The following is a 14,400-nucleotide window of genomic DNA, read 5'->3' as shown; positions in this document are numbered from 1 at the left end:
GCCCACCTGATCCTGGCTGATAAGTGATGGCAAGCATCTGTTTAAACGGGCAGCCGGAATTGAGGTTAGCAACTTGGAGTCCACGTTTAAAAGTGATATAGGCCGATAGTTAGCAGTATGGAGCGGGTCTTTATGGGGAATAGGGAGAACAGTAATAAGGGCGTCAAGGAATTCAGGGGGAAGAGGGGAGGGTGACATAAGGGAGTTAAAGAGAAGGACTAGATGGGGGACCAGTAACTGGCAGAGAAGCCATCAGGCCCACGGGATTTCCCCAACTTTAACCAAGAGAGGGCGAAATCGGAGCGTTCAAAGTCTCTCTAGCGTCAGGAGGGAGATGTGGAAGAGAGATAGAGGACAGAAAACCATCAAGAGTAGATAAGAAAGAAGAGGGACGAGGAGGTTCTGTGTAGAGGGTCGAGTAATAAGAGAGGAAAGCATTATATATCCTATCAGGGTGTGAGGAGCGAATACCAGGGCGCAACTGGAGGCTCAACTGGAGGCTATGCACTCTATTAATGGAAGAAGTCTTCTTCAGCATAGCCGCCAGAAGACGATCAGGCTTATTAGCAAATTTATAATTAATAGCTTTAGTCCATCTCAAAGTCTTCTCGACCACAGTAGACTGAAGTGCGTCCAGCTGGACCCTGGTATCTTGGAGTAACCTAAAGAGATATGGGAGGGGTTCTGCTGGTGTGCATAGGTCAGTCGCTGGAGTTTGGCCTCCAGTGCCTGTTGAGTTGCAGTCCGATCATGCTTAACCCCAGTGGCCAGAGAAATTATACGTCCCAGAATAAACGATTTATGGGCCAACCAAACCCATTTAGGATCTGAGGTTGAGTTCACATTAGTTGTAAAATAAGAACTGAGGTCTTCCTCAAGTTGTTGCTTAATTCGAGGCATAGTCAGGAGGGACTCATTAAGTCGCCACCTAAAGGGACAAGAAAGGGGGTGCATAAAATTAAAAGCCACCATGACCATGTCGTGATCGGACCAAGCCGACGGAACATGTCGAGCATAGATTAGTTGAGGCAATGCTCAAAGATTAGTCAGAATCCAATCTATTCTAGTGTAGTGATGTTGTGCAGGTGAGTAATAGGAGTAGCCACGAGCAGAGCCATTATGCTGTCGCCATACATCCACTAAAGAGCCCTCTGTAAACAGAGAAGTAAGGAGCCGTTGTTGCATACCTGATCTGCAAAACAGGGCAGAATTAGGACAGTTCAGCTTTCCATTATAGGCCATATTGAAGTCTTCAGCCCAAATCAGAGTATCATAGGTCAGGGACACGACAACGTTACAAAGCGTCTTAAAAAAGAATAACGGGGAATCAGTGGGTGCATAAAAATTAACTAAACATAAAGTTTTATCGTACAGAGAACCCAGCAGCACCAGAAATCTAACCCCCCCCCCCCCCGGATCCACACGAGTATCATTAACCTGGAAAGGAAAAGAGTTATGCAAGAGTATCATCACCCCTCTACACTTAGACACATAGGAAGACCCATAAAAGCGGGTATATACGATTTATGAAAAAAACAGGGAATAGAGTTAGTAGTAAAATGTGTCTCCTGTAGACAAATAACATCAAAATGGTGACATGCATAATCCCTAAAAGCTTTTACTCTGTTTGTGGGGGGAGTTACTCATCATAGAGGGGTATAAAAGGTGCTAAAGGAAACTTCTAGCAAGGAGTACGGGGAGAGATAGGGGGGGTCAGCCAAAAGGAAAGGGAGAGAGAGCCAAATGCTCAAAAATACAATAGTGTACCAAAAAACCTGAACAAACAACTCAAACAAAACAAAAACTAAACAAAACAAACAATACTGACACATCGGGATAGACAGACTGCTGAGCATTGCGGACCATCATACTTCCCTAACCCGTGGAAGTGGGTATGGAGGTGCAAGAGCCTGAGCCGGGATTAGCCCAGCAAACTGGAGAAACGAGGGAAGGCGGAAAGCGAACAGCAGCCAGAAAGTAAAGGAGGAGGCAGAAAGAAAAAACAGAAGGAACACGGTATGAGAGGAAGAGGCAGTAGAAAGAGCAAGAGAAAGAGAAAAAAGCACATAATAAACAGGATAGCGTCCCGCATGTTGCATGCGACATCTGGAGATAATCACAGGAACCAAGATGGGGGTCTCCTGCAGCAACATAAAAGGGCCGTAGGAACCACTGTAGCACAGGAGAACATCCTAAACATCATGTGTGGCCCCCAAATAGGGACCACGGCAGCAAAAACTAAGTCCTCTCGGAGTGGGGGGTAAAAACAGGTGAGGTATAGCAAAGCAGGAGAGCGTCCCGAACAAGAGAAGCGGTAGCCAAGAGCAACCGCAGTAGGTAAGACGAAGTCCTCACACAACATCACGGTGGAGTTTCAGGGGTCGCAGAGGTCATCTGCCGCAACCCCCAGCAGGAGTGACATAGTCCCCGTATTCCAGAGATGTCCTCACGGTGGGGCTGTAGTCTGCTGCAGAGGACGAGGGGCCCGCCGGTCTTTAAGCAAAGTTGCCCAGGTTCTACTCGGGCGACCCTGTCGATGCGGCAATGTAGGGGGGTCCACCATGGCCAGCTTAAGAGAATTAAAGATGTACCGGGCCTCAGGAAACGACATGAAAACATGTCTACAGACGTGCAGTTGAAAAGTAAGCGAAAAAGGGAACCCCCAGTGGTATATAATGCCTTCTTTCTGGAGAGCCAGGGTAACCAGCCGAAATTCCCTGCGGCGGGCCAGAGTCGTGGGAGCCAGGTCAGAATACAAGTGCACCGAGGGTGCCATGCCCGGGAGCACGGGGGTATTTCTGGCTGCTTATAGCAAAATGTCCCGTACCTCCGGATAGTGCAGTTTTAAAACTTTGTCCCTGGGGGTGTCAGGATTCTTGGGTCTAGCCAGGGCCCTATGGATCCGATCAAACCAGAGCATCTCCGGTTCAAGCTGCGAGGCCAGGTCGTAAAACAAGGTGGTAACAGTCTTACCGAGGTCTGTGAGCTCCTCCTGGAGTCCTCGGATGCGTAAGTTCGCTCGGCGGGACCTATATTCAAGGTCTTCTAGTTTTAGCTCCAGAGCCTGGATCTGCGCCACGTGGTTGTCTGGATCGTGGCGGTCAGTCTCTATCGCGTCAGTGAGTTCATCCAGCTTCCCTTCCGAGTCTGCCACCCATTGCCCCAGGTCCTGAAGCTGAGAAAAAATATCAGAGACTGCCTTAGCCAGGGACTTCTGGAACAGGTCCTTGATGTTGCGGTACATCGCCGCTGGTGATAAGTCCTCTGTGGCAGGGGCGTCATCCTCATCAGAGGGCAGCGCGGGCGAGTAGGAGTGAGAGGCAGCCATTTTAGAGCTAGGCCCCGCTCTAAAGAGATCCGGGATAGACTGAGAAAGTCCTTGAGAAAGGTTTTTGTTCCTCTTTCTGGAGAAGCAGGACATGTTCCCCTCCACGAACAAGTGAGCATCTGCCAGGAAGGAGCCGCAAGCGGCGCTAAAAAGTGCTTAACATCTCCTGTCAGCTCACATCAGGTGCAATAAATTCAGCACCAATGCATTTTTCATTCTACAATAGATAGAATGCATCATGTCTAAAAATCCTCTAAAGCAAGTCGCAAAAAAGTCGCACATATTTAGACTGGGACTTTCTGTGTGACAAATTTAGACAGGAAAAAACTGTCTAAATCCTTTGATAAATATCCCCCAATGAGTTTCACTCTCCAGGACTTTCATTTGAAGCTTTCCAAACATCATGGGTATTGTCTTGTCTAATCCACTTTGTTTACGTCACACATTCCACTCGGTCTTAATTTGTTAGAATGGAAAGTTTGAGAAAAACACATAAGATGAACTGAATTATTTGATTCAAATTGGATGCCTGGAACTATCTATATCTCTCATCTCATAAAATTTGATTTTATCAGTACCAAAATAGCCTGACAGGCTAGGTTTGCTATGGGGATTTGCTTCTGCTCTTGCCAGTTCCTGAGACAGACAGAGGTGTCAGCAGAGAGCACTGTGGTCAGACAGAAAATAAATTTTAAAAGAAAAGAACTTCCCTTAAAGCATACAGAAGTTGGTTAAGTACTGGAAGGGTTAAAGGGGTATTCCAGGCAAAAACTTTTTTTTATATATCAACTGGCTCCGGAAAGTTAAACAGATTTGTAAATTACTTCATGCACAGCTCCCGGGACGTGACATCATTATAGAGCAGTTAGACAGAAAACTTCAGAAGCTAATAACTATTGGAAGGATTAAGATTTTTTTCATAGAAGTAATTTACAAATCTGTTTAACTTTCTGGAGCCAGTTGATATATATAAAAAAGTTTTTGCCTGGAATACCCCTTTAAGATTTTTTTTTTTTTTTTATAGTAGTAATTTCTGGCACCAGTTGATTAAAAAAAATAAAAAATTTAACCAGATTACCCCTTGAATTGTAGGCGCGTCTGTAAAATGTGATTATAGTTATATGCATCCTTGACTAGGCGTTGCAGAGTGCAGTGCTTTTTATTATGTTGAAGACTTGTGCTAAAAACAAAATAAAAATTTTCCACCATCGATCTGCACTCAATACCCCATTTAATCATAATGTGAAAACAGAATTTTCAAAGGGAATATCTAAAATATTGCACTGACATAGGTCAGTGATTCCCAACTGGGGTGCCCCAGCACTGCCCGGGGTGCCGCGGGATTATTTTGCCGTGAATTTTTTATTTTTACATTTCCCGCCCCATCCTGCGCGCCTGTGATTCACGGCGCCGCAGGGGGAAGGGAAAGCGTGCGTACTGCGCACACAGCGTCCCCCTTCCCCTGTGGTGCAGTAAGCTGAAAATGGTGCCGAATATGCCGTGGAACTGCAAGCTGCGCCCCGTGGCGGCTTGCTTAATCCCTTAAAGACTGAGCCATTTTTCACCTTAAGGACTGAGCCCTTGTTTGCAATTCTGACCACTGTCACTTTATGCATTAATAACTCTGGAATGCTTTTACCGATTATTCTGATTCCAAGACTGTTTTTTCGTGACATATTCTACTTTAAAACAGCAGTAAATTGTTGTTGTTACTTGCATCCTTTCTTGGTAAAAAAAAATCACCAAATTTGATGAAAATTTAGCATTTTTCTAACTTTGAAACTCTGCTTGTAAGGAAAATAGATATTCCAAATAAATTTTATATTGATTCACAAACACAATGGGGGAGATTTACTAAAATCTGTGCAGGGGAAAAGTTGACCAGTTGCCCATGACAACCAGATTTCTTTCATTTTTAATAAGGCCTCTGCAAAATGAAAGAAGCGAGCTGATTGGTTGCTATGAGCAACTGGGCAACTTTTCCTCTGGACAGGTTTTGATAAATCTCCCCCAATATGTCTACTTTATGTTGGCATCATAAAATTGACCTATTTTTACTTTTTGAAGACATTAGAGGGCTTCAAAGTATAGAAGCAATTTTCAACATTTTCATGAAAATTTCAAAATCTGAATTTTTCAGAGACCAGTTAAGTTTGAACTGGATTTGAGGGACCTTTCAGTGAGAAATACCCCATAAATTATAGAAACTACATCCCTCAAAGTTTTCAAAAGGACATTCAAAAAGTGTGTTAACCCTTTAGGTGTTTCACAAGAATTGCAGCAAAGTGGAGGAGAAAAATCTAAATCTGCGTTTTTTACACTAACATGTTCTTGTAGCCCCATTTTTTTCATTTTTAAAAGTGGTAAAAGGAGAAAAAGACCCCCAAAAATTTGTAGCCCAATTTTTCTCGAATATGGAAATACCTCATATGTTGACATAAAGTGCTCTGCGGGCTCACAACATGGCTCAAGATGGAAAGAGCAACTGTAGAATTTTTGAAAACGAATTTTGCTTTCATGGTTTTTGGGGGGGCCATGTTGCATTTAGGAAGCCCCCATGGTGCCAGAACAGCAAAAAAAAAAAAAAAAAAAACATGGTATACTATTTTGGAAACTACACGCCTCAAGGAACGTAACAAGGAGTATAGTGAGCCTTAACACCTCACAGGTGTTTGACGACTTTGCGTTGAAGTTGGACGTGAAAATGGAAAATTAGATTTTTAACACCAAAATGATGGTGTTACCCCAAATTTTCTTTTTCAAAAGGGATAATAGGAGAAAATGGACTCCAAAATTTGAAGCCCAATTTCTCCAGATTAAGAAAACGCCCCATATGTGGATATTAAGTGCTCTGCTGGTGCACTACAATGCTTAGAAGTGAAGGAGCAAAATTTGGCTTTTTGAAACAATTTTTGCTGAAATGGTTTTTGAGGGGCATGTTGCATTTAGAAGGTCCCCAGGGTGCCAGAACAGCAAAAATCCCCCCACATGGCATACCATTTTGGAAACTAGACCCCTCAAGGAACGTAACAAGGGGTATAGTGAACCTTAAAACCTCACAGGTGTTTGACGACTTTGCGTTGAAGTTGGACGTGAAAATGGAAAATTCGATTTTTAATACTAAAATGATGGTGTTACTCCAAATTATTCATTTTCACATGGTGTAATAGGAGAAAATGGACCCCACAATTTGAAGCCATATTTTTTCCAGGTTAAGAAAACACCCCATATGTGGATGTAAAGTGCTCTGCAGGTGCACTACAGGTCTCAGAACAGAAGAGCGCCATTGGACTTTTGGAGATAGAATTTTGCTGGAATTGAAGTCGGGGGCCATGTACATTTACAAACCTCCCATGGTGTCAGAACAGCAGAAACCCCCACATGTGACCCCATTTTGGAAACTAGACCAGTCACAGAATTTAGTAAGGGGTGCAGTGAGCCTTTACACCCCACTGGCGTTTGACAGATCTTTGGAACAGTGGGCTGTGCAAAAGAAAAATTACATTTTTCATTTTCACGGACCACTGTTCAAAAAATCTGTCAGACACCTGTAGGGTGTAAATGCTCACTGTACCCTTACTACATTACATGAGGGGTGTAGTTTCCAAAATGGGGTCACATGTGGGGGGGGGGAGGGGGTCCATTGTTCTGGCACCATGGGGGCTTTGTAAACACACATTCCAGACACAATTTTCTCTCCCAAAGCCCAATGCCGCTCCTTCTCTTCTGAACATTGTAGTACGCCCCTAACATCTGTCCCTACAGATGTTGCAGTACTACAACTCCCAGCATTCCTGGACAGTCTTGGCATGCTGGGAGTTTTAGTTTTGCAACATCTGGAGGTCAATAGCTTAGAGACCACTGTATAGTGGTCTCCAAACTGTGCTCTTCCAGATGTTGCAAAACTACAACTCCCAGCATGCTGAGACTGTCCAGGCATGCTGGGAGTAGTAGTACTGCAACATCTGAAGGGACAGATGTTACAGAACTACAACTCCCAGCATGCCTGGGCATGCTGAGAGTTGTAGTTCTGCAACATCTGGAGGGCTACCGTTTGGGCACCACTTGTATAGTGGTCTCCAAACTGTGACCCTTAAGATGTTGCAAAACTACAACTCCAAGCATGCCCAGACAGCCTTTGGCTGTCTGGGCATTCTGGGAGTTGCAGTTTGGCAACCCCTAGAAGGCAGCAGTAAAGATCACTTTACTGCTACCTTCATTGCTGCTCTGCGCCGTCACCTCCCTACCTCCGCCGCCGATCTCCGCTGATGCCACCGATGATCGACGGGGACCGCCGCAAGTCCCCAGGTACCGGCCGCCATCTTCTCCCCCGCTCTGCCCGACATCCTGGGGTGGGCAGAGCGGGAGGTTTCCATGGTAACCCCCCTGCCTTCAACTGCCATTGGTCAGTAGTCATTACTGACTAATGGCAGGAGATAGGAGGGGGTGGCATCACTGCCACCTCGCTCCTATCCCTTAGGATGATCGGGGCTGTCACTGACAGCTCCTATCATCCCGATTTTCCGGGCGATCTGGTCATCAGAGACCCGATCAGCCCAGAATTGCCGCAAATGGCTGATCTGAATTGATTGATTGGTCTCAGGACCCCCCCAGACATTTGCACAGGATGTCTGCTGAATGATTTCAGCAGGCATCCCGGTCCGGTCCCCGACCAGCTAGCGGCGGGGACCGAAATTCCCACGGGCGTATCCATACGCCCTCAGTCCTTAAGGACTTTAAAACGGGGGCTTATGGATCCGCCCGCAGTCCTTAAGGGGTTAAGGTACCATACCCTTTCCACCCCTGTTACCCCTCCCCCCCCCCGTCACCCACGTCATTCATGTCCACCCACCTGTCCATCTCTGTCACTCATGTTCACCTCCCCGGTCCACCCCCCAGTCTACCTGGTCACCCATGTCCATCCACCAATTTACCCCTTTGTCACCCCTCTTATACCCCCCTTGTCATCCTTGTCCACCCCCCCTCATCCATGTCCACCTTGTTAACCCCTCTGTCACCCATGTTCAACCCCCCCATCCACCCCTCTGACCCACTTCCCCCCCGTCTCCCATGTCCACCCCCCCAACCTACCCCGTCACCCATGTTTACACCCCTATTCACCCGTCACCCCTTTTAACCCCCTTGTCATCCTTGTCCATCCCCCCTGTCATCCATGTCCACCTTGGCCACCCCTGTCCCCCCCCCCGGGCAACCCTCTGTCCACCCCCTATTCACCCCTCTGACCCCCTGTTCACGCCCCGTCTACCCCATGTCACCCATGTTCAACCCCCATTGTCCACCCCCCTATTCACCCCTCTGTCACCTCTTTTACCTCCCTTGTCATTCTTGTCCACCCAGTCACCCCTGTTCACCCCCCCCTTTGTCTCCCATGTCCACCCCCTGTCATCCATGTCCACCTTGGCCCCCCCCTCTGTCACCCCTGTCACCCATGTTCACCCCCCCATCCACCCTTCTGACCACCCCCCAGTCTACCCGTCACCCATGTCCAACCCCTATTCACCTCTGACCCTGTTACCCCTGTCCACCCCTCTTTTACCCCCTTTGTCATGCCTGTCCACCCCTCTGACCCCATCTCCCATGTTCAACCCCCTGTCTCCCATGTCCACCCCCCAGTCTACCCAATCACCCATGTCCATGGCCACCCCTGTCACCCACGCACACCCGGGCAACCCTCTGACCACCCCCCCAGTCTACCCCTCTGTCAACCATGCCCACCCCTCTGACCCCCTGTTCACCCCCCCATTCACCCCTCTGTCACCCCAGTCCACCTCTCTCGGTCTCTCCTGTCCACCCCTCTTTAACCCCCTTGTCACCCTCCTGTCATCCATGTCCACCCCCCTATCCACCTCTGTCACCCATGTTCACTCTCCATTGTCCACCCCTGACCACATCCTTGTCACCCATGTCCATCCCCTATTCACCCGTCACCCATCCACCCGTTACCACCTTGTCACGCCTGTCCACCCCTATGCCCCTTGTTACCCATGTACACTCTTCTACACCCATGTATGCCCGTCACCCATGTACACTCCTTTACACCCCTCTGCCACCCATGTACACTCCTCTATACCCCTTTTTGTCATCCATGTACACTCCTCTACACCTCTCTGCCACCCATGTACACTCCTCTACACCCCTCAGTCACCCCCTATGTACACTCCTCTATATACCTCTGCCACCCATGTACACTCCTCTACACCCCTCTCACCCATGTACACTCCTCTACAACCATCTGTCATCCATGGACACTCTTCTACACCCATGTACAACACTGTCACCCCCTAAGCCTCTGTCACCCATGTACACCCCTCTGCCACCCCCTACACCCGTCACCCATGTACACCCCTCTGCCACCCCCTATGCCCGTCACCCATGTACATTCCTCTACACCGCTCTGCCACCCATGTACACTCCTCTACACTCTTCTGCCAACCCAAGTACACACCTCTACACTCCTGTCACCCATGAACAGTTTTCTACACCCATCTGTCACCCATGTACACCCTTTTGACACCCCATACACCCCTCTGTTACCCATGTACACTCCTCTACACCCCTCTGCCACCCATGTACACCCTTCTACACCCCTGTCACCCATGTACACTCTTCTACACTCCTCTGTCACCCATGGAAAAAAAAAGTGTGGAGCCTAATAGGTTTGTTTTGCAGGTTTAATGGTGAAGAATAGTGGCTGCAAGAAATTGTCATGATGGCGCAGACCAGATGGAGAAGAAAAGAAGACGTCATTTGTGAGTTGCTGTCAGAAGTAGAATGGTCAGAACTCTTGCAACTGAAATTTAATGTGGACAAGTGCAAGATAATGCACCTGGGGGTAAAAACCCCTTGGGCAGAATATAGAATATTTCACACAGCCCCACCTCAGTATCTGAGGAGAGGGATTTAGGAGTAACTATTTCAGAAGACTTAAAGGTAGGAAGACAATGTAATAGAGCAGCAGGAAATGCTAGCAGAATGCTTGGATGTATATAGGGAGAGATATAAGCAGTAGAAAGAGAGAAGTGCTCATGCCGATGTACAGAACACTGACATGTACAGAACACCGAGACCAACCTTGGAGTATTGTGCGCAGTACTGGAGGCCGTATCTCCAAAAGGATATAGATACTCTAGGGAGAGTTCAGAGAAGAGCTACTAAACTAGTACATGGATTGCAGGATAAAACTTACCAGGAAAGGTTAAAGGATCTTAACATGTATACCTTGGAAGAAAGAGACATAGGTGATATGATAGAGACTTTTAAATACATAAAGGGAATCAACACGGTAAAGGAGGAGAGCATATTTAAAAGAAGAAAAACTACCACAAGAGGACATAGTTTTAAACTAGAGGGGCAAAAGTTTAAAAGGAATATCAGGTAGTATTACTTTACTGAGAGAGTAGTGGATGCATGGAATAGCCTTCCTTCAGAAGTGGTCGCTGCAAATACAGTGAAGGAGTTTAAACATGCATGGGATAGGCATAAGGCTATCCTTCATATAAGATAGGGCCAGGGACTATTCATAGTATTCAGATTATTGGGCAGACTAGATGGACCAAATGGTTCTTATCTTCCGACACATTCTATGTTACCCACAGATAAATAGATATTGTGCATTTTCCCTTTTTTCTTTCTCGTCAACCTTGGTAGTGGTGTCCCGCAAAATTTTTTCTTTTGGAGGGGTGCCCCGAGCCGAAAAAGGTTGGGAAACACTGACATAGGTATTTCGACCCTTTGCTCAGTACTTAATTAAATCACCTTTGGCAGAGATTACAGTCTTCAGTCTTCCTGAGTATGATGCCACAAGTTTGCACTCAGGGATATTCTGCCATTCATTGCTGCAGATCTTTTCAAGCTCTGTCAGGTTGGATAGGGACCCTCGGTGGACAGCTATTTTCATATCTCTTTGGAAATGTTGGATTGAGTTCAAGTCTGGGCTCTAGCTGGGCACTCAATGATATTTACATAGTTGTCATCAACGCTGACTAGTCTTCCTGTCTAAGGTGCTGAATAACACCCATATAGCATGATGTTAATTCCACCATGCTTTACTGTAGGGATGGTATAGGGTAAAAAATGAAAAATGCCTGGCTTCCACCAGACTCTTATAATTAAGGCCAGAAAGTTCAATTTTGGTTTCATCACACCATTATTTCTCACAGTCTGGGAGTCCATTAACCTGTACAGGACCTAGGGCACATGCATATGCCTTCTGTACCTGGGTCTTAACCTCTTAAGGACCCAGGACGTATGGGTACATCCTGGGTCCCGGTCCTGCGATATAACGCGGGGTCACACGGTGACCCCGCATCATATCGCGGCGGGCCCGGCGTCATAGTGAAGCCGGGATCCGCCTCTAATAGAGCGCGGCACTGATCGCGGTGCCGCGCGCTATTGACCCTTTAGCCGCGCGCTCAAAGCTGAGCCGCGCGGCTAAAAACGAAAGTAAAAGTGCCCGGCTAGCACAGGGAGCTATTCGGGATCACCGCGGTATAATCGCGGCATCCCGAACAGCTGTAGCACAGGAGGAGGTCTTCTTACCTTCTCCTGCGCTGTCCGATCGGCGAATGAATGCTTCAAGCCTGAGATCCAGGCTTGAGCATTCAATCGCCGAAAACACTGATTGATCCATTCCTATGGAGATGGATCAATCAGTGTAAAAGATCAGTTAATGCAACGTTATAGCCCCCTATAGGAGCTATAATATTGCATAAGAAAAGAGTAAAAAAATCATTAACCCTTTCAATTATTCCTTCCCCTAATAAAAGTTTGAATCACCCGGCATTTCCAAGAATAAAAAAACCAGAGTGTAAATAAAAATAAACATATGTGGTATCGCCGCGTGCGGAAATGTCCGAATTATAAAAATATACCGCTTTTTAAACCACGCGTTCAATGGCGTACGTGCAAAAAAAATTCCAAAGTCCAAAATAGCGCATTTTTAATCACTTTTTGTACTTTTTAAAGTCTGATCAGAACAAAAATGGTACCGCTAAAAACTTCATATCATGGAGCAAAAAATGAGCCTTCATAGCGCCCTGAACACAGAAAAATAAAAAAGTTATAGGGGTCAGAAGATGACCATTTTAAACATATACATTTTCCTGCATGTATTCATGATTTTTTTCTGAAGTGATAGAAAATCAAACCCATACAAGTAGGGTATCATTTTAACCATATGGACCTACAGAATAAAGATAAGGTATCATTTTTGCCGAAAAATGTGCTGTGTAAAAACAGAAGCCCCCAAAACTTACAAAATAGTGTTTTTTCATCAATTTTGTCGTACATTGATTTTTTTCCCGTTTCACCATATATTTTTGGGTAAAATGACTAATGTCATTACAAAGTAGAATTAGTGATGCAAAAAATAAGCCATCATATAGAATTTTAGGTGAAAATTTTAAAGAGTTATGATTTTTTAAAGTAAAGGAGGAAAAATTGAAAATGAAAAAACGGAAAAAGCCCAGGTCCTTAAGGGGTTAAGGACCCAGGGCGTACAGGTACGCCCGTGGGAATTCCGGTCCCTGCCGCGCGCTGGGCGGGGATCGGACTGGGGTGACTGCTGATATCGATCAGCAGGCACCCCGCGCAAATGCCCATGGGGGGTCATTAGACCACACCATGTCGGCGATCGGCGCAAATCTCAAGTGAATTACATAGTTACATAGTTAGTACGGTCGAAAAAAAGACATATGTCCATCAAGTTCAACCAGGGAATTAAGGGGTAGGGATGTGGCGCGATATTGGGGAATTCAAACTTTGTGCCGATTCCGGGTCATACGGGTCTATGGTGACTCAGAATATAAGGGGATCGCGGTTGTCTAAGACACCCACGATCCCCCTGAAGGGATAGGAGTAAGGTGGTAGGGGTGCCACCCCCCCTATCCCTGCTATTGATCGTCAGACGCGACGACCAATAGCAGATCTAGGGCGGGGGGGGTTAACTTTAGTTTTCCCCATTCTGCCCACCCACAATAGGCGGGGCAGAACGGGGAACCGAAGGGGACCGGGCGCCGAAGATCCACTTACTCGTCAGTGGAGGCTGCGGGACGCGATCGGCTGCGGTGATCGGCGCGGGCGGCAGAAGAGGACGGCTCCCTGGATCCGACAGAAGCCGGTAAGTTGCCTAGCAACATCTATATGGCTACAGTCTGAGACTGTAGCCCTCCAGACAGCTGTTTGGGCATGCTGGGATTTGCAGTTTTGCAACAGCTGGAGGTCTACAGTTTAGAGACCACTGCACAGTGATGTCTATACTGCCCTCTAGATCTTGCAAATCTACAACTCCTAGCATGCCCACATAGCAGTTTGCTGTCTGTGCATGCTGGGATTTGTAGCTTTGCAACATCTGGAGGTCCACAGTTTGGAGATCACAGTGCAGTGGTCTCTAACTGTAGCCCTCCAGATGTTGCAAAACTGCAAATCCCAGCATGCCCAAACACCTGTCTCGGCATGCTGGGAGTTGTAGTTGCGTACCTCTAGCTGTTGCATAACTACATCTCCGAGCATGCACTTCGGCGATCAGTAAATGCTGGGAGTTGTAGTTTTGTAACAGCTATAGGCACACTGGTTGGAAAATACTGAGTTAGGTAACAGAACCTAACTGAAGGTTTTCCAACCAGTGTGCCTCCAGCTGTTGCAAAACTACAACTCCCGGCATGCACGGTCTGTCAGTACATGCTGGGAGTAGTAGTTTTGAAACAGCTGGAGGTTTGCCCCCCATGTGAACGTACAGGGTACATTCACACAGGCAGGTTTACATTAAGTTTCCTGCTTCAAGTATGAGCTGCAGCAAATTTTTCGCCGCAGCGCAAATTTCTAGCGGGAAGCTCACTGTAAACCTCTGCCAGTGTGAATGTACCCTAAAAACACTACACGAACACATAATAAAGGGTAAAACACTACATATACACCCCCTTACACTGTCCCCCCCCCCCCCCAATAAAAATGAAAAACTTATTGTACGGCAGCGTTTCCAAAACGGAGTCTCCAGCTGTTGCAAAACAACAACTCCCAGCATTTCCAGACAGCCACTGACTGTCCAGGCATGC

At 46.7% G+C, this 14,400-nt stretch overlaps 1 long non-coding RNA gene across 1 annotated transcript in view; it reads right to left on the bottom strand.

Moving 5' to 3' along the window:
- LOC130368582 (uncharacterized) overlaps positions 1–7,685 on the bottom strand; it is a 40,504-nt gene extending 32,819 nt beyond the window's left edge. Inside the window, exon 1 of the long non-coding RNA XR_008892513.1 lies at positions 7,576–7,685. This is a non-coding gene — a long non-coding RNA (uncharacterized LOC130368582). The remainder of the gene's footprint in view (positions 1–7,575) is intronic.
- Positions 7,686–14,400: the final 6,715 nt, after the last annotated feature.

The sequence above is a fragment of the Hyla sarda genome, chromosome 1 (assembly GCF_029499605.1).
Source record: "Hyla sarda isolate aHylSar1 chromosome 1, aHylSar1.hap1, whole genome shotgun sequence".
NCBI classification, from domain to species: domain Eukaryota; kingdom Metazoa; phylum Chordata; class Amphibia; order Anura; family Hylidae; genus Hyla; species Hyla sarda.
The sequence above is the reverse complement of the archived record's forward strand: the minus strand, read 5'-3'. Positions and strand labels throughout refer to the sequence as shown.